Genomic DNA, 26,195 nt, shown 5'->3' with positions numbered 1-26,195 from the left:
GAATGGCTATCATCAATAAATCAAAGAACAAGTGTTGGTGAGAAGGCGGAGAAAAGGGAACCCTCAGACATTGATGGTGCGATTGCAGATCGGTGCAGCCGCTATGGAAAACAGTCTGGAGGTTCTCAAAAAAATTAAATATGGATATACCTTTTGACTCAGCAATTGCACTTCTGGGTATTTATCCAAAGAAAACCAAAACAATAATTCGTTAAGATCCATGCACCCCCAATATTCATGGCAGCACAATTTACAATAGCCAAGGTATGGAAGCAACCTAAATGCCCATTAACAGATGATTGGATAAAGAAGTTATGGCTCATATATACAATGAAATATGACTCAGCCATTAAAAAAAATGAAATCCTACCATTTGCAATGACATGGATGAAACTAGAGGTTATTATGCTCAGTGAAGTCAGACAGAAAAAGATAAATACCATATAATTTCACTTATATGTGGAATCTAAGGAAAAGAACAAATTATTCAAAGACAGACTCACATATATAGTGGTCACTGCGGATGGACAGAGGGAGGGGGTTTGGGGGGCTGGCAGAATGGGGTGAAGAGTTAAAGAAGTACAAATTAGTAGGTGATAGATGGTCATGGGGATGGGGAGCACGGCATCGGGAATGCAGTCGGCATTAATATATTGGCTAGGTGGACAACCAGAAGAGAAAAGGAACAATTAGGGGAATCGTTTTATAAACTATATAAATGTCTAACCAATGTACTATTACACTTGAAACTAATTAAAATAAAATTTCTAAAAAAGAATAAAATATTTAGGTATAAATTTAACAAAAGAAATGCAAGATTTATACACTGAAAACTACAAACGCTGCAGAAAGATGTGAAAAAAATATCTAAATAAATGAGCAGACATCCTCCATTCATAGACTGGAAGACTTAACACTATTAAGATGGCAACACTCCCAAAACTCGTATACAGATTCCATGCAACTCCTATCAAAATCTCAGCTGTCTTTTTTGCTGAAATTAACAAGCTAATCTTAAAAATCAAATGGAAATGTAAGGGATCCAGAATAACCAAAATAATCTTGGGGGGAAAAAAAGTTGGAGGACTCACACTGCTTGATTTCAAAACTTACGACAAAGCTACAGTAATCAAAAGAAGTGTTACTGGTATAAAGTCGTACAGGTCAATGAAATAGAAATAACTCAGAAATAAACCCTTACATTTATGGCCAATTGACGAGACAATTCAATGTGGAAAGAAAAGTCTTTTCACCTGGATATCCACATGCAAAACAACAAAGTTGGACTCCGACCTCACACTTATACAAAAATGAACTTGAAATGAATCACAGGCCTAAATGCAAAAGCTAAAACTATAAAACTCAGAAGAAAACACAGGAAAAGATCTTTATGACCTTAAGTGGCTTCTTACACTGATGCAAATGACCAAAAAAAAGAAGAATCACAACTATCTGATATACTAAAATCACTAAATTGGATGATTTTGTAAGGTATGTGAATTACATCTCGAGGCTATTTAATAAAAAAAAAAAAGTACTCTTGGTATTTTGGTCCAGAGAAATCCATCCAGTTCAGAGTTCTTGATCCCATCCCAACACCCTGCACGCCACCCCTAGGAGACTATTTGAAAGATTTTAATTCTCGTGTTACCCAGCAAACTGTAAACCTCTGGGAAGCTCTGACCTGCTGCCTCCCTTCCATCTGAGGTCCCTATTAGATGACACAATTGACCTCTCTGATCCACGCCCTTTCACTTAGACACAGTCCAGTGGCATTCCCTGCAAGCGTCCCTTTGAATCACTTCTCGGGAATCCAGGACCGAATACATCACACCACAACAAAGAACTCAGCTCGGGAGGAAGCCTGGACTCTACAGTGCGACCCCAGGACTCGAACCCCTCATCCAGCCAGCTCGGCAACCTGGATCAATTACTCAAACTCTAACTGGCTTCCCAGGACCCACCTCAGGGGCGTCACAGAGAGGATAAAAATGCTATAATCCACGTAAACATTAACTATTATCTGTTATTAAGACAGAATAGGCAGGTATTAGAGCCCAATTTTAGAGACCGGAAGTTTACACAGACCTTACTCTAGCTTGTTCCTCCAACAGCTCTCCCAGCATCAACCATGCTGGTCTCCCCATCTGAATGGCCTTGCCCCCTCCCTTTGGCTGGGTACATTTCCTATAGGGAAGCCTCCCCAAACTCCCGGAGCCAAAAGCTCCTATGACAGTCCTCCAAGCACAGCGGCCTCTGCGTCACAGCCACAACTTTACATGTGTTTGTGAAACGGCACTTATGTCCATCCATGCGACCAGTCTACAAACTAACTCCAGGGCATGGGGACTGCTGTCTGCTCACCATTCCTAGCACAATGCCTGCCATTCATTCAACGACCGGGCGCTGTGCGAGATCCTGAGCATCCCAGGGAACGTCAGAGATGAGGTCCGCGACCTCCAGCAGCTTCTGTTCAACTTAAGAGAAAAGCTGAAAACAAAACCCATAAACCAGTGAATGAGATCGTTAAAGAAAACGGGCGTGAAGTGCGCATGCCATCAATATATGTCCAATAAATGAATGATGGAGAACCTTATCTAATTAGTGACCGGAATCCAAAACCTGTAAAAGCAGCTTCCGTTTGTATCACACAATAGCGCGTCTGCTCCACGGTACCACAGCGCTGTCTGCTGTGCTCTGCCAGGTTCGTCTGAAAGGAGCATCGACTCCCTAGACGGTTAGAAGGTGCTCCGATGCACAGTCAGGCCCGGCTGGAAAGTTACGAGACTCTGCCTTTCATTCTTAGGACCAGAAACATGTCACTTTTCCCCAGCTGCGACGTGAGTCAGAGCAGCCACGGCGATCTCATGACCCAGGAATTCTGTGACACAGCTCTGCTGATTACAATTTGTGATTTTAAAAAAGCTTCACAGATGTGGGCTGAAGTCGCAGAGAGAGGTTGCGGAGGACGTTGGCTCCAGGGGCCTGGCTTCCATTTCTAAATCTATGTCCTTCTCTCGCCCTGGCAGAGGGGAGAGCAACTGAAATCATCATCGTGAAAACTGATCGAGTTCAGATCGAAAAGTTCCCTTTTACTCTTCAGTCATTCGATCAATATTTACGGAGCACCCACTATGTGCCAGGCCCTACTGTCTGCCTCTACTGATACTGGGAATAGAGCAAAAAAAATAAATCTGACAAAGATCCCTGCCCTCTGTTAGGACCAATTTATCTCAACAAGCTCTGTCCCCTGTAACACACAGTCAAGAACGGCCTCTTGGGTCAAGTGCGAATGTCGGGTCGGATGTCCGCATGCACCTCTACTGTCCAACTGAAGCCCATCACGGACGCTCTCTACTTTCAAGACAAAAATATCGGCAGTGATAGGCCACTGGGAAAACTGCTGATAGAGATGAGTAACCTTAGGTCAACAACAGCTCCGCAGGCCAATCTCAGGTAAGGCTGAAAAGGTGAGCAGGAATTAGCCAGGCTGCCAGGACAGACAGTGCAGAGAAAGGCTGGGGTGGGGGCAGGTTCTACAGGTAGTGGTAACGTCACAGAGGAGGGAGAGGAAGCGTGGCCCAGTTAGGGAACTGAAAAAGCTCTGAAAGGCTTTAGTCAGGAAAGGGAAGCAGTCTCTTTGGCCCCATGGGGAGCTCCTGAACAAGTTTTAAGCAGGGAAGTGGTGGGATTCGATCTGCACTTTAAAAAGTGACCTCAGGTGACCTCAGCAGCAGAGTAAATATCAGAGCGGCCCAGCCCAGCAGGGCATTCTGGGAGATCTGCCAGGCAACCGCTGGGAAGGATCAGGAGAGAGGGAGATGGAGAGTCACGAAAAGGTCCAGGTTCCTGCCTCGGCAGCTGAGAACAGTGGTGTCCTCCATGCGACCGAGCTCAGACAGACCCTTTTTTCGGTAGGGAAGAGGTAGGGAGAGTGGGAGCAAGCCGTGGGGGTGGAGGTGATGAGCTGGGCAGTGTTTTTGCACCGAAAATGGAGGTGTGCTGTGGGCAGGCAGCAGGTAAATAAGTCCAGAGTTCAGCACACAAGAATTTAGGTAGTGATGGCAACCAAGGCCACAGGCATGGTGGCCTCCAGGGCACAGTGCAAGGCATGGTGCTCATCTGAGATGACCCATCCCGAGGACACCACCATTCAAAGGCTACACGGGGGCAGAGGAGCCTGCAGCCTGCCAGGGCAGAGTAGCGGGAGAAGCAGTACGAAAGCCAGGAGGGCGTAGCTTCCCAGAAGCCAAGGGAAAGAGCATTTTAGGACGGAAAGGACGCAGGTGATGCAGGCTGTGCTGTCAAAGGTCGGGATGCCAAGACCAGAAGGTGTGCCCTGGACTTAGCACCAAGTTCACTGTGCTACTGGCAGTGGAATAATGGGCTCAGGCGCCTGATGGCGATAGGGCCAGGGACAGGAGGCAGAGGACATTTCAGTGACACTGGCACTGGAGGGGGTAAAAGGGTTACGGCTCAGGGGAGATGTCTAGACAGACAGGAGAGAACAGAGTATGTTACAGAGTGGTGGCCTGGAGTCCACAGACAGGACACGGCTGAAGAGACAGGAAGAAAGGCTGAATGACCAAGCACCACTCTGGAGTAGGTGGGAGTGGCTGGGATCCAACAGCATGAAGCAAATCAGCCTCCGGCAGGAAGAGGGTCCCTCCTTCACTTAACGGGAGGTGGGACAAAAGAAAGGCACTTAACATCTGGACGTGAGGGCTGGGAGGCAGCACTTCTGCTGGCTCCAGTTCCTTCAGTGAGGAGTATCTACTAAGGGCAAGGGGAAAGGAGTTTGAGAAAGAAAAGGAAAGTTCAGAACAGTCACTCTGCAAAAGGCAGAGAGAGAAAGTAGCCTAAGGAGACGTAAAAGAAGCAGTGGGCATTGCCTACGGCCCAGTGGAAGTTGCTTTACAAGGTCATCGTCATGCTGGGTGACAGGTGATCATTTCTCCAGCAGCTAGCTCCCAGAAGGCAGAGTTCTGCCAGGTGGTGCAATGGAAGGACCACAGGTGCTCAGTGGTGGCAAGACGGAGTGGAGAGGGACACGCCAGGAACCCGGATGGGGCAGGGAATGTGTGAGAAGGGCTGGAAGGACTGGATTTCAGAGAGCGGGGTGGTCGTGCTTCAGATGTCAGAGGTGGAACAGATCAACTCCATGAAATGACACAGTCCAGGCTGTGACCGGGGAGCTGGGTGAAGCAGGACAGAAAAGCCATCACTGAAAAGGAGATGATCAAAGTACTAGGTGAGTCTTCGGAATCCAGAATGATGCAGAAATAGGTCGGGGGAAGGAGACTTGGAGTGAAACGCTTCAGTCTTCCAGAGACTAGAAGTAGGAGGAGGAAAGAGATGATGATTTATACCCCAACCCCAAAGGAATGACACTCAGAGTCTCCCTTCACTCATCCTGCTACATGCTGCCAACAAACGAGAGAAACCTTTCTATACGTCACCATATTGAACCCCCACAATCACGCTACGCAGTCTTATCCTATAGTTGGGAAAACTGAAGTTCACTGGCTAAGAACCTTTCCAAGATCACAGAGCCTAACCATGCTGGATCCAGACTTCGCAGTTTAGGCTTCCAAACACCAAAAGGCTCAGCAACACCCCATGTGCGGACAGGCAGGGTAGATTGCATTATTCATGCCTCAGCAATCTCTTGTCCCCATGCAGGGACTCTCTAATTGCCCCTCACTCCATCTCCAAGGAGGAGGGGTCGGGGCAGCCTGCTGCTGGCTAATAAGCTCCGCTGTCCTCCTGAATGGCTTACTGGGCTGGCTAAGACGAAGGCCACAGTAATTACCCAGAGCCCATTAAAAAGAGCCTGGAATGTGATGTGCTAATCGTTTCAGAACTAACACATCATACCGAAACATCAGTTTTTAAGGAAACCAGAGCCCAGAATTTACATTTCTAAAAAAGCTGACTTGATCATAATGTAACAGGAAAAATCCCTTCCTTCCCACCTTTCCAAACAAAGCAGCCAGTGTTTTAATTCCAAGGACAATCAAGTTTCATTTTAAAAATGACAGGGACCTACCACACTTGCTTAAGGGAGTTAAAAATATTGGTGCTGCACTCCTAGGGTGACCAAAAAACAACAACAACAAAAAAACCCATGAGGAAATTAAACAGTTTAATAGTCTTGTCGCCAACATGAATACGTGAGGTGGCCATCAGCATTAATTTAGTTTAATAATTTGGTAGTTATTTTTTTCAGATGTATTTGAGGACAGAGAGTCATGCTGTTTCTGTCATGACTCTCTGTCCTCAAAAAGTCATAGTGGAAAGGCCTAGAAGAGTTTCGGAGGCTGGAAGAAGTCTTCTCAGGTTGACACTCTGTCGGTGAATTTGAGCCACATCCTGGAGCTTCACACCATACTTGGCAAGACACACCTGGCCATCAACAGCGCGGGGCAATGAGCGGCCCCTCTGTGCTGCACACACAAGCTCTGGGGCCACTGCCTGGAAGTATCTACTATCTACGGCACATTCTGAAATAACCCAACATGCCCACTCATGGTCACTTACTGCACTCCCAGAATAAGCCCAGCTCTCATGCTGATTATTCTTACCATACTCTACCAGAAACAGCATGACTCTCTGTCCTCAAATACTCTGGATTCCAAGAGAAGGCACCCTCCAGATTCTCTGCCAACAACTTCAGTCTCAGACCCACCTGAGCATCAGCATACGCCGTTCCAGGGAAACTGCTCCATCGGTCCCTCCAAGCCTGTGGGTGGAGGAGCTGAACCCCGTACCCCTGCCTCCCCCCGACACCTCTCAGCTCAGATTTTCTCCCCCGGACCATGCCTCAAGGCCAGCAGCTTTGCGGGGAGGGAAATCACCTCAGATTGTTGAGATGAGCAGGAGTGGGAATGATAAACCTTGGATCAGTGCCTTTTGCATCATCTCCCGGTCCCTGAGATTCTGATCCTCCCTGGGGGAAAACGCCATCATCCCCAACGTGAGGAAACGGGAAACGCACCTCCGACAACCCCACTCTGATTTCAAAGAGAAGCATTTTTAAAATAGTGCATTTCGAACAGGGCACTGTACGTGGACACGGACTGGGCAAATTTGCCACACACACTAAGAAAATATTATCGCATCACTTTAAGAATGTTTGGAAATTTTTCAATTTTGAACATTCATATCACTAAGCGGTTAACCATAATCAATGATTATTGATACTGTGCTCTGAGGCACGCTGTCCTTTTTTCTATTTTCAGTCTGTTCAGTGGTTACTTCATGCTCATAGATTTGGGATGAAGTTTGAGATTCACCTTCTTCTGCCGAGAAGTCATTTCTCAACTGTAAAAGAAAATAGCATTCTGGTCTGTCTCACCTTTCAGCTCTCCAGTTATTTCTTTGGTATTGAGAAAACTTTAACCTCGGCAGTCCCCTACTAACTATTGGACCAACAAATTACACGTAATGATTTGTAACGCCAAGACTTTTAAAATCTGTAAATGCTTTCTGATGTTAAACGTTCTATGTAGAATGTATGTGAGATCTAAGCACAGCCTAGACTGTTCTTTGCCAAGCTCCTCACATCCGCGGCCAGGTGTCCGGAGCCAGTACTCAGCGCACACCACACCCTTCGACTGGCCCTGAGTTGTCACCACTCTCCCCGGGCCTGCCCCTGCACAAAACCCTCTCTACTCTCCCTGCTCCTGCTCCTGCTCCCATACCCAGGGGCTGTTGGCACAGCAGCTGGGGGAATCTGAGAAAAAAGTAAATCGATGCCTGTCACGCCCCTGCTCAGCATCCTTCAGTACCTTCCTTCCAATCACACTCAGATTAAAATCTCAACCCCTGACCACTGTCTGGCAGGCCGGTGGGATGCAGGCACGCCCTGACCATCCCCCTTATCCATGTCCACTTCCCCAGGGGCTCCCTGGGCTTCAGCCACACTGGCTTTCTGGCAGAGGTCTGGGACACTTGCTGTTTGCTTTGCCTAGGATGTTCTGCCTCCATATTTCCCAAGGCTCATCGCCCCCACCACCCTCACCCCCATTAGTAGGTGTCGGCTCGCCCGCAGCCTCCCTAAACACGCCTTTGCAGCCACTCTCTATCTATCACCCCAAGTCACTACCAGGCATTACATCCTACATCTGTTACTCGTTTGCGTCTCTCTCTCCTGCCCCCAGACCTGGACCGTTTGCTGTCATACCTCAGCGGCTGGCCCAGGGAAGCCGCTCAACACACACTTAGCAATTACTCTTCTGGAAAGATCTCGAGCTCCACGTTCTGCTAAGAATGCCCCCTACTCCCACCACAGGTCACTCTTACCTGCTGTAGACCTATAAAATCAGAACCAACCATGTTTCTGGAATAAGCGTAAACCACTCAGCAAACACATCGGGATGTGGTATGTACACACACTGCCCTGTAGCCTGGAGCTCCGGCACCCACACCTACCCGTCTGTAAGAGCCTGGGCTGCTGCTGTGAGAAAAGGCTTCCTACTGAATCATTCCTCTTCTTCAGAAAAAGTTAGGGCAGTTTTCCTTTCCCAGTGTCTGAATTAGCAGAGAAATCAACGTGATTAGTCGTCCAGTTCACTCTCTCTCCTCTCATGATTTCACTCTATAGTTTGGGTTTTGGACTTCTCAAAAATCTTTTTTAGAACGAAATCGTTTTTAAAATCCAAAATAAGAATTTTTTCTAAAATTGTTACCTTTACTTTCTTTTGAAGAAAAATGCTCAGGTGATAGAAGCTTTTCTCAAACTACTTTTGGCAGTTATTGCCGTTATTAGAGTAAGAAATGACACTAACGTGTCCATGGACTATTTCATTGTTTTTGAAATAAGAATATGATTTTGTGTCACAGCTACAAAATTAAGGGAACGATATCAAAATAAACAGCAGGAAACGTCTATAATGAAGCTTGTGTTACTCTGGGCTTTAAAGACTATCGCTGAGGTTGTATCATGTAACAGCACATATCTTACAGAAATTCAGTCTCCTAGAACAATAAATCAATCTGATATTGATGGTACCTTGTGATCACAAGATGTGGGTTACTATAAAAATGAGGGGAGAGGGAAGGGCCACATGGAAGCTTATTGATAGAAGTTGATCAATGAGATCCAGGATGACAGTGGCAAGAGAGGTCATCAGCCAAACCAACTACAAACGTGCAAACGAATGTGTAAAAATAAACAGAAATCACCCTGTCCCTGGCCAGCTCATCAGACTGTTAGGGTTACAATGGCCTGACAGCCCCCACTACGCCACAGCAGCGAAAAGGGCACAAGCTAACGATGTCATTTAATACAGGCGGTCTGTCCAAACGATCTCCAGTGTCCGATCACCCTCAGACTTACCTGCACTCCTTATATTTCCTACGAAACGCCGAGGTTCATTGTTAACCTAAGATGGGCAAACTTTCTTCATGTCCCACTATGTTCTTTTCTAGTTCCACTGGGGTTTAAATAAAAAGGGCCTCAAAGGAGAAAAAAAAGGAAGTATGGGTGGGAGGGAGGGAGGGAAGGACGAGCGGGTGAGAGAAACACGGAAGGGAGAGAGAGAGAGAGAAAGAGAGAGAGATGGGGGGAGAGAGCGGAGAGAGAGAAAAACAGAGAAAGATGGAGAGACAAAGGGGAAAAGGCACAGAGCAAAACAGAGAGGGAGCGGAGGAAGAGAAGGAACGGCAGAGAGAGAGAAAAGAACAGAGAGAGAAAGAAAAGGGAAAAGTTCATGGGAAAAACGTCGTGATGTGCTTCGTGGAAAAGCTGTTTGTTAGCGGTGGCTCTTTTTCCATGTACCGTATTATGCCATATGTGGGAAGTGAACAAGCCTGGAACTCCGCCTAAGAACATCTGCCAGAGGACTTTAACAGCCCTAAGAATAGCACAGCTGGTGTCCCCAGCCTAATGAGCTCACCACCCATGTGATCACTCCTTCCCCAGCAGCTCCTCCAGAGAGAGGAGGCCCCGTCCCCTGGGTCAGGCCCCCGCCCCTCTGCCCTCCCCCACATTCAGGCTTTATTTCCTCATGGCCTTCATTCTCCCTTCCCTGAAACCACTCCCACCCATTTTCCTGAATTAAATTACTCCGATCCAGCGGTTCCTTTGAACAGAGAACGTTCTTAACATGAAAGGCAAATAGCAAAAATAATAGATGGGGCCATCACTACAGATCTTCCGGACACTGAAAGGATAATAGTTATGCCAATAAACTCAACAGCTTCGATGAAACGGACAAACTCCTTGAAATATACAACTCACCCAAACTAACCCCAACAAATGATCTGAACCACCCCACATTTATTAAAGAAATGGAACTCCTAATGAAACTCTTTCCATATACAACGAAAGGCCAGTATGCCACCACGCGTGCCCTGCTGCCAAGGTGCAGGGCACAGGCCCGTTCAAGAGCCCTGGTGACTCACAGCCTGGGGAGGACAGTCTCTGACGGGGAGGCTGTCAGCCCGGCTTGACTTCCCCACTGCCCACTGCCTGTTGCTGGGCAGAAACTGTGCATAGCAGAATTGAAGAGGGGCGGGGCATGTGGACAAAGGAGTGGGCTTTTACAAAGTTGGGAAGTTTTAACCCTTTCTGGTATAATGTTTTGAAACGAATTTCCATTGCATTACCCTTTTAAAAGAAACTGCACTTGAAAGAGCAAGCCTGAGAAAGGGGAAGGACTTCAGCTTTTTTGGGGGGGCCGGCGGGGGGAGGCGCGGAATGCCTAACGGAAAGTGACGGAGAGGGGACTCCAGTTTGGCACGGATACTGCATCCACAGCAATTGGAAGAGGAGCTGAAAAATCTGGGATCTCTCTCTCTTAGTCCGGGCAACACATCCTGACCACAAGGAAGAGCCAAATGGACATGACACATGGGGCTTATTCACCAGAAAAAGACAAAGGAGGCCACATTTCAGAAACGGGGCTTGATAGCATACAACGGCATGGAAGTGTCTGTAAGCATGCCGCAACCAGGCTAGGAAATCGCTAGATTCTACCCCTGCCTACCAGGTAATTATATCAGTAGCAATCGCATGATTGCTAAAAGGTGGGCAATCATTAACTTTTTTTTACTGCTAAACAATGTTACACACTAAAGACAGTGTTTTTATACCTTGTTAATGCCGTGAATAAGTTATCTGAGCCTTGGCAATTTCCTGTTTTGAGTTATAACACCAAATGCCACTCTTGCCATAAGTTAAAACGCCACCGCAAACTTCACAAAAACTTAAGGAACAATTACAGTATTTTAAGGACCATGAGCACTCTTACACGATATTCCCCATTGTTGGAATGTTTAATGTACTGAGAAGAATCTTTTCCAAGACACGGCAACTGTTTCCATTCAGAAAATGCTGAAAGCAGTAACGTGATCAATTTCTATTTCAGTCTTTATCTATCAACCTTGTTCTTTTGCTTTTACTCTTTTTAGGTTATACATCCACGTCAAGTCTACAGTTCTATCTTCGAGAATCCTCCTGGCTCCTTCTTCGGGCCCGTAACAGTGCCTTGCCAAGGCATACGGAAGCTGGATGCAAAAGGAAAATTCAGTAATGCCAATTCTGTCTTCATTAAGGAATTGGATATTTGTTCATCATAGATATTTTTGCATTAAACTTTTTAAATATTGCACTAAAATAGTATCGATTTTGATTACTTAAACTTTTTGGCAATGGTTTCTCCCACCCCCTTAAATTTTGTAGCTTACACAAGTGCCTCGGTCACTTCGCCCAAGCCATGACAGTAAAGATACACCCTGGTGGATCGAGGCAAAAAGGATAAATACCCAGGCTTTATTAACTGTCCCAAAGATATAATAGACAACAGCTGCCTGAAGGATCATCTACTAGGAGGTGTGGGTGCGTGTTCTAAATCAGTGGTCCCCAACCTTTTTGGCACCAGGGACCAGAGCTCCTACGAGAATCTAATGCCCGATGATCTGAGGTGGAGCTGAGGCGGTGATGCTAGCGCTGGGGAGCGGCTGCAGATACAGATGAAGCTTTGCTTGCATGCCCGCCGCTCACCTCCTGCTGTGTGGCCCAGTTCCTACCAGGTCATGGACAGGTATTGGCGGCCTGGGGGTCATCTTCTGTGACTTCTTCTATACAGGATGTCACTACTGTCTACAGGATGTGCCTCAAACCCGTACCTCACCCTTGGATCTCTCTTCCAAGAGTCAAGTGCAGATGTCCCACTGCCCTAAACTTCTCCACTTGGAAACTTCACAAGCACATCAAACACAGCACATTCAAAACAGGATCCTCCGGGTCCTCACCCCTGCGAAACTGAGATATGCTAATTCAATTGGGAAGTCTCAGCCTCATCCTTGACTCTGCCCCTGCCTCTCCTCACCATCACTGCTTCAAAGAGCATGCCTTATCTCCTCCACATCATGCAAAGGAATTCACTCCTTTCCATCCACAGGATCACTTACTACCCCAGCTGAAGTCCCAACCCTCTCTCACCCCGAATAAAGCCGGAGCTTCCACTGCAGGTCTCATTCACCCTGGAAGTGGATGAGGCTGGGACCACACGCTGATATGGGCACGAGGTGAAGCCAGCGCCTCTCTTAATGACACCCTCGCCCCCCTGCCATGGGCCTTCTCTTTGGAAAGTCTATAAAGTGCATCCCTTTTCCATCCTAGTGACCAAATGTGGAGTAACTTCAGGAAATTCTCAGACTTGATTATGCCGATCATTCTCTGGCAGGCTGCCACTTGCCAAACAGAGAATTCAGTATGCCATATACAGGATAAAGGTCTGATTATAAGATAACCAGACTCCCAGGAATATTTATTTTCTTTATCCCCTTACATATGAGTATCGCTTCCCTTCTAGAATCAAGAGACTTATCCCAGCTAAAAGTTTTTCAGGGAACATTCAATAATTGCTAAGACATTGCTCTTGTAATTCCTCTTTTAATATTACAAACTATTTTCCTATCTTCCGAGTACAGTATAAACACATCTACTGCATCAGTTAACATTTTAGTCTATTTTCCCAATGATTTGCTTATCATACCTTTTATCTGCTATTGTAACAGTAAGAATATCGTTTGTTTTCTCAAAAGGAAAGACATCTTCTCAAATATTTAACACCAAACTGCACTTAAACCACAAGAGACCTTGGAAATGCCTTGATATTTGTGTCCAAATATCAAGTCCAAAGGGATTTCTAATGCCTCGGAATCCTTGCAAAGTTAACTCTTTCTCTGCAAAGGAGGAGAGTTAGTTGTCATATGAGCAAAAATCATAGATCACATCATGCCTTAGGTCACGGGGGCTACTACTCTTTTTAGCACCAAAAATATGAAGGCCAGCACATGCCACTAGGTGCTCCGAAATTATCTGTGGATGAATTGATCACAAGTAGTTCGATAACAATAATGACAGCTGACACAAAATGCTTACTCTGAACAAGGCATCCATATCAATTCATGTAATCCTCTTAGTAACCATATGAAGTTATCGTATAAGGTAATGATTCAGGAACTGGCTGTCACAAACAGGAGTTCCTTGCTGCATCCAACACTGACAAAGTATCAATCTTAAAAAGGAAAAATAAAGGAACATGGTTTCAAACATGTCAATAGTGTGCTACAGTGTATCCAGACAGCTTGTTAAATCTAGAAGGTTTCTTTTTTAACAAATGGATAGAAAAAAGGCTGCACCCTGCTCAGGTACATAAAACAGAACTGTACAATTCCCACAGTATTCAGCATTTTATTTGAAACATATTCTAGATGCCAAGGTTAAAAGGAAATACCCACTGTCTGGATGACACTCTTTTCTTCTCTACTGTGGAAGCCGGTAGAACAATTATCTGAGAAATTCCACACCTAAATGAAACACTCACAGACACAGCACCGGTGAGTCACGCGTATAACAAATTGCTCATTTTCCTGCTGTCTCACGTCTCCTTTAAATCATTACACTGCTCTTCCTAAATCATAGGTTTGGGGTTTTTTTGTTTGTTTGGTGTTTGTAATCTCTCGGTAAAAAAAACATACCAATTCCAAGTTTGTAACATGACAAGAATCCGCCTGTCCCTTCAGTTTAAGTAAACCTCCTATTTTCTTCCCAGGTTTGAAATTTTACACTGCAGCCAACTCCTCTTTAAATAATAATAATAATTTAAAAATGGCCCTTGATGTTATAACTGTTCTGCTAGACCTCTGCAGATGTCAGACCACCGAACACTCCCAAAGTCCAACAGGAAAATATAATTTATTCTTAGAACCTTGCATTCAGAATCACAAAATGTAATGTTGTCTTACCGAGGTGGCTTTTAACTGTGATCCTCTTGAGTCCCCCAACTTGTGGGTACAAACCCAAAAAAAGTGAAAGCGAGGACTCAAACGGATATTTGTACGCCCATGTTCATAGCAGCATTATTCACAATAGCCAAAAGGCTGAAGTAACCCAAGTGTCCACCAAAGAATGAATAAGTAAACTGGTACTACACACAGTGCAATATTATTCAGCCCTAAAAAGGAATGTAATTCTGATACACGCTACAACATAAGTGAAATCTGAAGATATTATACTAAGTGAAATGAGCCAGATAGAAAAAGACAAACATTGTATGGTTCCTCTTACATGAGGCTCTTAGAGTCATCAAATTCAGAGAGACAGAAAGTAGGATGGTGGCTGCTAGCCGCTGAGGGGAGCGGGGAATGGGGGGTTAGTGTTTGATCAACACAGAGTATCAGTTGGGGAAGATGAAAAAGTTCTGGAGACCGATGGTGGTGATATTTGCACAACAATGTGAATGTACTAAATGCCTCAAAACTGTACAGTCTAAAATGGGAAATTTTATGTTATATATATTTTACTATTTTTTTAAAAGAAATAAATAATGGTAACGGCATTAGAGATGTCCTTTCCTCTCTCAAACTAAGTGACTTGGGCAACTCTGCCTCTCCCCCCACCCCCCACCTCCAAAAAAAAAGAATCTGGCAAAGATAGGTTACCTGCCCCCACCCCCACATGAGGTGGCAGAAAGAGTAAGGCAGGCTGACAGCTCTGCACCCAGCCAGGAAAGCAGGAGGGAGGAAGGGAGGGTGAGGAAGAGGTGACCTACGCCTGAGTCAGATCCACTTCCCTCCTATCCAGCTTCCATTCCGTCGCTCTATCTACCCTGTGATCTCTCATATTCACAGTGCACAGGATTTGTTCAACAGAGAGTAGGTGAGTGGATAGGTGGGTAGATGCTTCAATTATTCAGCTAGAATTTGGGGATCACTGCCTAATCACTCTGGCATATTTTTAATAACACAAAACATCACCCAATGTTTTAGGTGTCTGTTGGGGCATGGCTGGCTGGATTCCAGACTGCTTTTCCTCACTACTGATTTAGAATGACAGGTGTCCCTCCCTCCCCCACGCCCCCACCCGAGCCCTCACATCACACTTTACAGTTCACTGCACACAATTTAAGAAAACAAAGAGGTGGGTGCTGGGGAGGGAATGGGTTCGGCAATCTTACAGAGACACCCTAGCCCCCTTCCTTTCAGTGGAGGGCAAAAGGGTGACTCCAACTTGAACACCAATTCTCCCAAGTAGGGCAGGAGCAAGGGTATGGGAGCCTGAGATGCTGCAGGTCTAACTAGCTCGCTCCCAGGTGTGCAGATGCTACAGGCCCACCCACACTTGGAGCAGCAAGACCTCTTCCTCCTGCAATCAGCTGGAGCCATGACAGCAGGGACCACAAGTCAGGCAGAAAGAGCAACAGTCAGGATGTCCCTCTCACGAGCATCGCCCTCTTCCCACCACCATCCTCCCGCCCAGGCTATGGTCACTTGGTTCCACCATGAATCTGGATCCTTAGTCACTTTGGCATCAACAGGCCAGCCGTCTGCAGCCACTCATTCTCTGACCTTCTCACCACCCTGAGAACAACACGTGCTCCTACAGGTCAAAAAAATGTTTCTTCTTCACTCCCCAGGAAACGTTTCCCAGCCAGTGGCCCTCGGACAAACAGAAATATTCAAGGATGGCTTCTGCACTCTGCTCTCCAGCTCCTCCTGGTTCAGATTCATGAGTCAATAATACAAGTGAAGCCAAACCATTTCCAACATTCTAGGGAGACATTTCGTGTTTCTGACCACATCCCAAACCGGAAATTATTTGATAAGGCCCATAATAAAAGGAGGCAAGCATGCACTAGATCATGCCTCCTCCACTCTGCAAAACTTAAAAACCGAGAGCTCTCAGAATGCAACCATCCAAAAAACCCAGGCCTACAGCATTTGCTGTTGATGTAAAAAAAAAAAAAAAAAAACAACCTGCCTGGAAGGACTTGTTGATATTACCAAAACAACCGGAGAAACTGATGGAAAATTCTAAAATCCTACGGTTTTCCATAAGCCTGGATGTTTTTCTCTCTCCAAATCTGGAGAAGGAAAAATAAAATCCCATATCTCTATTCTAATGAATATCCATTTTAAGTGACATAAATCAACTTGCATCTATGTAATCAAACGTAAGATTTGCTAATAGCTAATCTGTGTGAATACAAGTCAGGAGACAGCAGCATTTTTTAAATCAACGTAATCGCGCTATCTAGTAACTAAGTCTAGTCATTAAGCAGTGTGTACTAAAGGGATGCTTTTCAGAAAAAGACAAACCACTTAATTCACATGTTCTGGTTATTTTCAATTAATTCTTAAAAAAAAAAAAGTCAAAGTTCCCTGAATACCTTTAACATCCGAATCCAGATAATTTATATTCTGGTAGTCCTTTAATTTATTAATATACCTATTTCCTTCGGTATTAGAGCATTCTTTTCTGATATTAGTACAAAATCTATTTCCTCCAGGAAGGAGAATATTTTCTGCTTTTAAATGTCCTGGCATTTCATAAAGTCTGGAACTAGAAGCGACACTAGAAATAATCCAACTCCAAGATTCTCAAACTGGGGTACACATACTTATGCTGCAGGGAGCTCCCAGGGCCCCAGGGAAAGTAAGGTGCATCTTTCTTGAGTGCTTTCGGACTCAAAGCAGCAACTTAATTATTTTTATATTAAAACAAAACGAGATGAATCCTGTGTTCTACTCTTCATCAAAGGCATCATTGAACTAACACTGAAAAGTGCTAGAAACCTCAGGCTGAACTCCCCAAGCCCCCTTTCCAAGGTTCCTATTGGACAAGTTTAAGAAGCATCAATATAATCCATTTCCCAGCTTGAGACATGGAAACCAAAAGATGCCCAAAAGCCGTCACCACTTGCTAGTCTTCCTGAAAAGTCACCATTTGCTAGACTTCACCAAAGAGATTTACAGTGCTTCCAGGAAAAGATCTCACCTCTAACCAGGTGAGGCCAGGAGCAGCCCTTCCTGGAATGCAGGACAAGAAGCCCAAAGAAGGATTGTAAGAGCTCACCTTCCATCCCCTCCCACTCCTTTCCACCTCGGGTGCACTATTAACAAACACATAATTGAGCTTCTCAATGAATAATGCCACACAGCTCTTAAGACACGTGTCAAAGCCTTTCTTTAAGCAGCTGCACATCATTTACGATTATATGTAGCTCAGAGGCATCCAGATCTATACATTACTATTATTTACTCTTCCTCTGCTAAAACTTCGAACTTTTCGACACTGCAGGTGGCCTCCATTTGGATACACCAAATAAGAAGGAAAGTCAGAATAGGGAACATTTGTTCAAAAGAGAAAAAAGAGGGGAGGAACCAGAAGGCCCATTCAACAGATGCCCAAGACTATAAAATAAAAGCTAAGCACCGTTCTCGCCCTAACACCTTCATTTCCTAAAAGGAGCATCCCTTTGTCCTCCCCCACAAAAGTCATGATGCATACCAAGTACAGGTGAGTTAAGTAGATCAGGTCCATCCTCAAAACCAAAGGTCATGTAATCATTATCTATTTGAAGAGGCTGGTCACTGTAACATTATTAGACTTCCTATAGTGTTAAACTGTAGCCCAGATGAAAGGCTTGATTCATAACCCCCAGTCAGCTTCAATTCCTTTCTCAACTAAGTCCTAAAGAGGCAAAAAAAAAGAACTTCCCCTTGTAGGAAAAGTGGCCACCTGCATGCCTGCCCTCCTTGGCTGTCTTTCAAGCTGCTCGGAGCAACAGAACAATCATGTTTATGAAAACACGGACAGCTGATGGAGCAGAGGAAGCCCAAGGTCTGTTCTCCCGCACTAGGAGCACGTGGTTTAGATGGGGAGCCCAGACTCACCTAACAATTACAGAGACCTACTATGTGCAAGGTCAGAGGCAGGGGCTCAGAACGCAATGATGGGAAGAAAGTCCACATCCGATGGCAAACACTAAGATGCTGTTAACTTGGAAATGAAAAAAAAGAGAAAGTTTAGGAATCTGTTTTAATTCAAGTGATGCTCTTGTATTTTCAAAGCCTTTTTACATGGCCTGATTTGACCCTCACAATAAACCTATAAGATAATAATTACTACTTTATATCTGCTTTAGTATTCCTGTTGGGTCTCAAAAAGCTCACCAAGTCACAAACCTAGTCACGGTGCAAGGAGACCTGAAAACCCTTTCAGGTCATTTAGTCAAACTTCTACTGACACTTTCATTTAAAAAACCCTCTCATCCTCACACCAGTCCAATGAGGTTTATTTTTGTTCTTAGGTGGGGGACGATCCAGGAGAGGGGAAAGCCAGGTCAGAGAGGTTAAATAAGGTCATACAGCCTTAAAGAGAAAGGAGCTGGAATTTGAATCCACGTTTCCCACTCCAAGGCCAGTGTCCTTTTAGAAGGAGCATAAGCAACATAGCCAGGATGGAAATACTCTCCAGGGAGAGCTGGGGGTGGGAAACCAAATCTCACAGGTCCCTGGGGCATCGAACAGGAAATGGCTAGTGCTTGGGCCAAGCTGAAACCCTGCCCCTGGACATGGCTTTCTAACCTAGCTCAGCATCCTGAGACTAGCTCAGCTCTCCAGGTGGCTCAGTCTACACTTGTCTGGGCATCTTCATGGTAAGGCTGGGGTCAAACAGCAAAGGGTACTCGAGAGTGACCCTTCCAAACCAAAAGAGAATGGCGCCATCTGTCACTCCAGGTCCAATTCCGAACCTGTCACCCTCCACTGGAACTCGGGAGACCCTCCCCAGTGCAGACTGCTCAGAGCTGGGCATTGCTCAGTCTGGCCACCTCCCTCCCTCTCTGCAGCTCTTGTAGTTGGAAACCATAAAGAGCTCTGTTCCTAGCTTGTTTCCCTGTGGTGTCCGTCACCCTCTGCCACAGATAACCAAAAGAAATCCAGGAAAAAAGTACCCATCCTGTCTACAAACTTGCAGACAACCGTTACAACGTTTACACATTTGTTTGAAGCAATTAAGTTAAGCATATGGGGGCGGGGGAGGGGGGAACTAACTTAAATAAAAGTCAGAAGCCTAAATACTCAGACTGAGGGGGCGCTGAGAGTGGACGTGGATTTCAGTTTCTGGACAAGTGCAGCGAAAAGTTCTAAAACACGGAAGCTTAATGGGTAGGGGACATCCAGCGCCAAACCCTGGGCTTTCGATGTGCTTCCCTAAACACGACCTTACCAAAAAATGAAACAATGCATTTTATGACATTTGTTTTCACCTACAAGAGGCTGACCTTGGAGATTCGAAACGAATTTGAAAACTCATGTCAAAAAAGTGACAACGTGAACGTGTTCACTCTCAGAATAGAAAGTGCGGGAGGGGGTCCTAAAAGCCATCTGTCCGGTCCCAGACACGTTCAGATGTCATTCACATTAGTTGTGCGGGTGAGTGGGAATCGGGGTGCTGCTCACGCTCTCGCGTGGTTCAGCTCGGGGCTCTCTGAAGGTCGCCACACTGTCACCTCGGACTGCAGGAGCCCGGAATCCAGGCCACACGGCGTGACCAACGCGATGCCCTCTGGGCATCTTTCTGGGCCCCCGAGGGCCTCCTGCAGGTGCGGCCGGTGCAGGAGAGGGGCTGCCGGCGCCACCACACCACGCGCCCACACTCCCAAATCACCGGTGTCCTTCCCCAAGCAGCCCCTGGGCCCGATGTGCCCGAGGCAAGGGTAAGCGGACCCGGGCTTACCGGCGAGAGGCGCACGGAGCGCGGCCGCGGGGCAGGCGCGGTCCCGGGGGCCTGAGGCGCGGAGCTGCCCCGGCGCTCGGCTCTCCTGGCCACCGCCTCCTCGTTGTCCTCGGCCCGGCCCCGGCCGCCCGGCGGCTCCGGTTCCCTCTGCAGCAGCAGCCGGCCGGGCGGCACCCGGGCGCGCGCGGCGAGGTTCGGCTTCGGCTCCTCCTCCTCCCGCTGCCCGCCCGCCGACCGGGCGCTCTCGGGCTCGGGGTCCGCGGTTCCCGGGCGCGGAGGTCGTCGGGGTGCTCGAGCCCCGCCGCGCTCCCTCCCGCGCGCAGCCCCTCTCTAGGGGGCGCCTGGCTCGCAACGCGCGGGAGTCACTGGCGCGGGGGCGGCGGCCGGGGGGTCGCCAGGGTGGCGCGCGCGGACGTCGCTGCGGACTTGGGCACTGATGCGGGCGCCGCGGCGCGGCCTCTCGCCATGGCTCCCGGCGGGGCGGGCGGCTCGCACCTCCCCTCCGCGCTGCCGTCACCGCCCGACGCGCGCCGAGCCCTCCCCTTCCCCCGCCCCGCCCGCCGCCCCGCGCCGCCACCTGCGGGCCGCCCTCCAGGATGCCCGCCGCGCGCAGCGCGTCCCAGCCGCCGGAGCCCGTTATCTTGCCCGCCGCGGCCTTTGGCCCGCCCCTGCGCTTTTACCTGCGTCGCCGGGCGCGGAGAAGAACGGGGCGAAATACCAGGGTCGGGAAGAACTACCGCCCCGAGCTATTATTTACACCTAGCACTACCGTGCCCGTCCAGACTCAGTCTAAGAGACGATGGGACTCGCGCAGGAACTGTTTGCCGGGAACGCAGTGCAAGTCCAGGAGTTCGGTTCCTGCAGGCCCGGCCGTCCCCTAGGAAAGCACCCCTGAGGCTCAACCCGGGGAAGGACAGAACCTGGAGGTGTTGCGGGGGCGGGGGGATGTGGATAGGCAGTCTGAACAAAATGCCACCAAAGCGTGAGGGAGGTGGCATGGTGGGGGAAATCAGGAAACGATCCAGGAAGTGCTCACAGGCCACTATATTATGCAAATCATATGGTGGACGGTTTAAGGAGGAACAACCCACATTAGCTCATTTCCAGTTGAGGTTGCTTAGTTTACTGCTTCATCTTAGGTTCTGCCCAAAGGTCAAAGGGGGACATTGGAAGGACATGGAGAAGACTCAGACCAGAACCAAAGACGCAAGGAAACTAAACCGTAGAAAACCTGGTTTCCAGTCCTGGGAAAGGATTTGAAGAGACCAAGTGTATATGGTCAAGAAGGATTTGGGCAAGGATCCCCATTGGATGTTAACACTAGAGGTGGAGTTTATTGGGAAGCAGATATTTGCCTGAGTTAACGTGTGTCCCCATAGATGGTTTCGGCTTACTAGTAGCAAAAGGGAGATATTTACCGTACCAAGGGGCAGGCGGAGAGCACCTTGACCAGCTGATCAAAACTGACATCACCAATGAGAGCAGATGGATCTGACATCCTCAGAACACATCACCTCCGCAGTATTCCCAGGGATAACCCATAACCTGGATCTAATGACGAAACCCCAGGCAAACCCCAAATGAGAAACACGTATTAAAAAGGGGCAGGGGCTATAGTCTTCAAACATGTCAATGTCATAAAACACAAAAGAAGGTTTGGGAAATGTTCCAGATTAAAAGAGACTAAAAAGTCACGACAACTAAAGGTGATTCCTGATCCTAAACTGGATCCCGTGCTGGAGGAGTGGAAATGCTATAAAGGACATTCCGATGGACACATTGGAGTCCTGAGAGATTAAAGTACTGGATCAAATGTTAAATTTGTGATGTCGATAATTCGTGCTATGGTCATGTAGAAGAATATCCCTATTTTTGGAAATACACACCTAAGTATCATGAAGGGGTAAGGGGGCATGATGTATGCAACTTACCTTCAAGCGATTCAGAAAAAAAGAATGTCAATAGGAAAAAAATGATAAATGGGAAAAATATTAATTAACAGTCAGTGAATCTTGGTGCAGAGTGTACTGGAACATTTCTGTAAGTTTGAAATTATTTTCAAATAAGATCTTTGAAAAACGCATCAAGTGGAGGATGAAGAGGGATGAGAAGAAGGGACGGTGTGGTTATAAAAGGGCCGTACAAGGTATTCTTGTGGTTTTAGAGAAGGTGATAAAATTTATTAAAAAAACTTAGACACACACAAATAAGTACAGGTAAAGGAGACATCTGAATAAGATAGGCAGATTATATCAATGTCAATATCCTAATTGTAATAGCATACTAAAGTTTTGCAAAATGTTTATTATTGGAGAAAACTGGGCAAATTCTATTATTTCTTACGACTGAATACAAATTATTCTAAAATTAGCTCGATAAAAATTTCAATTGCAAAAAAAAAAAAAAGATCAAGTGGATGCCAGGCTTTTATGTAATTGAGCATGGCTGCCTGGGAGTATGCAAGAACAAATGTGCTAGAGCTGTATCCTGGTGGGTTGAGTGTAGACATAGGCTGTTTCCAGCAGTGAGGGTTTTTTAAGGGGGAAAAAAAAAAAAAGACTGAAGTATAACCAACAGATCAGCTTCCTTTCAGTTCTGTAATTTAAGAATCCTAGAGCTGGGGGATCTTTGAGATCAGCTAGTCTGACCTTCTCATTTTCAGGAAACTGTGGGCAGAAAAGTGGTAAACGACCAGAGAAGCATCAAATTCGTGGTGGATCCCTGACTATAACTCCTGTCTGTCTGCAGAATACTTCCAAATCACTTTGCACCTTTACCAGGGGCCTGGCACTCTCTGTTTCCATGAGATTCAGTCAGGGTTGGTACTGAATTTTGAAGTCATTCACTCACTCATTTTGAGTCCCAGACCGCGGCCTTATGGGAGCAGGTCCTAACATCTGGTTTCCCTGGTGCCTGATGACAGACATGTGGATCCTGCCATTGAGAAGGAGGAGTTGGTCTCCCTCTCCCACCCCCAGCTAAGAAGGAGCAGGTGGCAGATAGAGCTTCTTGAGTGAGCCCCCACCTAAGCTACTTCAGTGACTAGTGACCCGCTGCTGCTGAAAGTCAAGGGTGCAGAGACCTGAAAGGGAAGCAGGATGGGTACAAGAAAGAGAAAACAATAATTGTCCTGGCAGGTCCCAGCCTTATCCAACATCAAGCAAAGGTCTCTGTGACAGAAATGACTCTGGCCTCCCTTGGGCGACAGATAGCTACTGTATCCTTTCCTTTTGTCAAATCAAATCAAAATCAACATACGTTTATTGATATTTGCCAGGCCCCAAATTAGTAACTGTGGGAAAACACACAAAAAAAGACTATCTGGTTCCTGCCCTTTAGGAACCCAAAATACAGCTAGGGACCCAAGATGAAAATGTAGAAAATAACCTGACAAAAGAATTAAAATGCTAGCTTTGTTGGCTTGGGTTCCCCTCAAAAGCAGTGTTGGAGAAGGACCTGTGAGCAGATAGTTTTTTATAAGAAGTCACTCCATGGAAAGAGGGTGGAAAAGGAATCAGGAGCAGAAAGAAGGAAACAGGGAGGGGGAGAAAGCCCATCCAAGGGTGTGTAATTTAGGCGGTCGCCTCTGTTAGCAACTGGGTCAGTCTCATCGGGGCCCCCTGAGGAACCGAGTGGAAGGCTAGATGGAAGGAGGGGGCATGTATGCTCTTAGCTCCCACTGGCCAGGCGGATCCTGAGCAAATAAGTGAACTGAGAATCTGTGACACAGAACATGCATACATAAAACCATGCCTGACTCACCGTCCAAAAGGCAGCCTGTGGGCTGGGACTTTTGTCTGCTTTATTCCTTGTTGCATTCCAAGTACCAGGAACAGTACCTGACTCATAGTAGAAACCCAGTCAATAGATACAGAATGAATGGAATACTAGTTAAAGTCAACAATAGATGGAATTATAAAAAAGTTGATGCTTAAGTCATTTTTCAATAATTTGTGTGTGTGCCTGTTTGTGGCAGGTATTGGATGGACTAAGTGATAGCATAGCAAACGAAATAGGTACAGTCCTGGCTCTAATGGACCTTTTTCAGTCCAGGAGAGGAATCAGATAAAAAGGCACGTGTACACACACACACACACACACACACACACACACACACACACACCAGTTGGGGCTTTGTGACAAGTACTATGAAGAGAAGGATGCAGGTGCTAAAAGTAGAATACTAGGTGGCTTACTGAAAGATTGGTTGGTCGAGGCGGACCTGTCTAAGAAGGTGACACTTAAGTAGAGGCCCAGAGGAGGAGCAGGAGCCAACCATCCAAAGGGCAGGGGCAGCATCAGATAAAGACCCAGAGGCAGCAAAGAACCTCAGTGGCTAGAGCCATGGGGAAGAGTCAGACGATTGGCCTGTGACTGTTTTGCTAAAGCATTTTAGGTAAAGGAGCGATGTGGTCAAATGCACATTTTTAAACGCCCCCTCCAGCCGATGTGTGGAAGATGGATTCGAGTGGATAATCAAGAACAGCCAGTTGCTCTGGACGGTGTGAGAAAGACCAGACAACTTCAGGGCCAGGCTGGGAGGCTGAGTTCCCATGGCTTCCACCTCCACCAGCACTACCGCCACCAGTAATAGCTCAGTAATATGCTAAAACCCCACTGTAGCATAAGCGGACCCCCAAAAATCAACTGGGAGAATGTAGGGTTGCATAACCGAAGGTTAACTAAAACCATTATTTCTCAGACAATCTTATAGTTACTATGTGGGGGGGGAAAAAAGAAAAAGTGTTTTCTATTTATTTAATAAATGTATAGGAAATAGACCAATTATTACAAATAAAGCATCAGCTGAAATTGAACTGAGAACACCCCAAATGATTGTGGAGTATTCACCTGCATCCACCTCCCACACCTACATCCTCCAAGAAAAGAACGAGAACTGGCTACTATTCCAGAACGAGAGCAAAGGTCCAATCACATCATATCCACATTCACACTATCATCGAATGTCTTATCCCAGCATTTTAATCTAACATTTATCGAGCAAATATATGCACTATGCACTGTACTAAGGGCTTTAATAACATCGGCTCATTGAATCCTCAGAGCAATTCTGTGGGATAGCTATTATTATCTGCAACTTATAAATGAGGAAATGAGTCTCAGAGAAATTAATTAACTTATCCAGAGCCACACACTATTGACAAGGTCTGAATTCAATTCTGCTTTTGTCTCCCTGCAAAGTAAAAGAGAATCAACCTCGGTGTTGGAAGATTGGAATATTGGAGACGTGAGAATTGGGGAGGGAAAGGAATCCTAGGATTAAGTATGTAGCCTTATGTTTATAATGGGGAGCCACTGCATATGGATTCCTTAGAAGAAAAAAAATGGATCAATACCAATAACTTCTTTATGGCATCTGATGTTAATCTTGAGGCTTTAAACACCACCCATGCACGGATAACTTCCAAATTTATATTGCCAGCCTTGACTTTCCTTCCTGAACTCTGGACTCCTGTAAACAAACTTCCTACTTGGCACTGCCACTTGGATGTCTAACAGACATCTCAACCTTATTATGCCCCCAACTGAACTGCTGATCTTCCTGCAAGTTCTACCCTTCCGGTCTCCTAGATTGCAGTTGCTCAAGCCAAAAACCTCGTGATCATTTTTAACTTCTTTCTTTTTTTCCCACTCCTCATCTAATCTATCAGGAAATCATGTTGGTTGTACCTTCAAAAACATAATCCAGAATCTACTTCTCACCACTTTCGCTACCTCCACCCTACTCCAAACCACAATCCTCTCTCGAGTTCCTGTGAGAGCCTGTTGAAGCCTTGCTTGCTCCTGTTCCCCAATCTCTCCCACATCAACACAAGAGCCAATGTTTCTGTAAAGCATGAGTCAGTCGTATCATGGCCCTTCTCTTTTAAAACCCTTAAATGGCTCCACAGTTCCCCCCAGAATACAGGCGACAGTCTATCCAATGGCCCAAAGGACCTGTGCGGTTGCCTATTGTCCTCATTTTCCTCTTCTCCCTTACTTTACTCCACGGGCACAATGGTCTCCTTGCTGTTCCTTGAACATGCCCGGGACGCTTGCCTCAGCGACTTCGCACGGTTCCCTTTGCCTGGAATGCTCTTCCCCTCTCCTTGTCAATGAGGCCTCCTGGGCCCATCTCATTTAACATTGCCTCTCCTTC

General features: G+C 46.5%; 1 protein-coding gene and 1 long non-coding RNA gene across 3 annotated transcripts in view; one reads left to right on the top strand and one right to left on the bottom strand.

Annotated features, from left to right (window-relative positions):
- TRAK1 (trafficking kinesin protein 1) overlaps positions 1–20,143 on the bottom strand; it is a 163,448-nt gene extending 143,305 nt beyond the window's left edge. The window contains exon 1 of one of the 2 annotated variants that reach the window (XM_039837410.1): positions 20,036–20,143. The gene's annotated coding sequence lies outside the window, so the exon portion shown is untranslated. Of the gene's footprint in view, positions 1–19,758; positions 19,893–20,035 lie in introns of those variants that run through there. The other variant, XM_039837411.1, reaches the window with a different exon arrangement.
- Positions 10,682–11,623, top strand: LOC120582207 (uncharacterized). Its single transcript, XR_005647498.1, has 2 exons — positions 10,682–10,994; positions 11,416–11,623. It is a non-coding gene; the product is annotated as an uncharacterized LOC120582207 (long non-coding RNA).
- Positions 20,144–26,195: the final 6,052 nt, after the last annotated feature.

The sequence above is a fragment of the Pteropus medius genome, unplaced genomic scaffold (genome assembly GCF_902729225.1).
Source record: "Pteropus medius unplaced genomic scaffold, Ma_sr-lr_union100, whole genome shotgun sequence".
NCBI lineage: Eukaryota > Metazoa > Chordata > Mammalia > Chiroptera > Pteropodidae > Pteropus > Pteropus medius.
The sequence above is the reverse complement of the archived record's forward strand: the minus strand, read 5'-3'. Positions and strand labels throughout refer to the sequence as shown.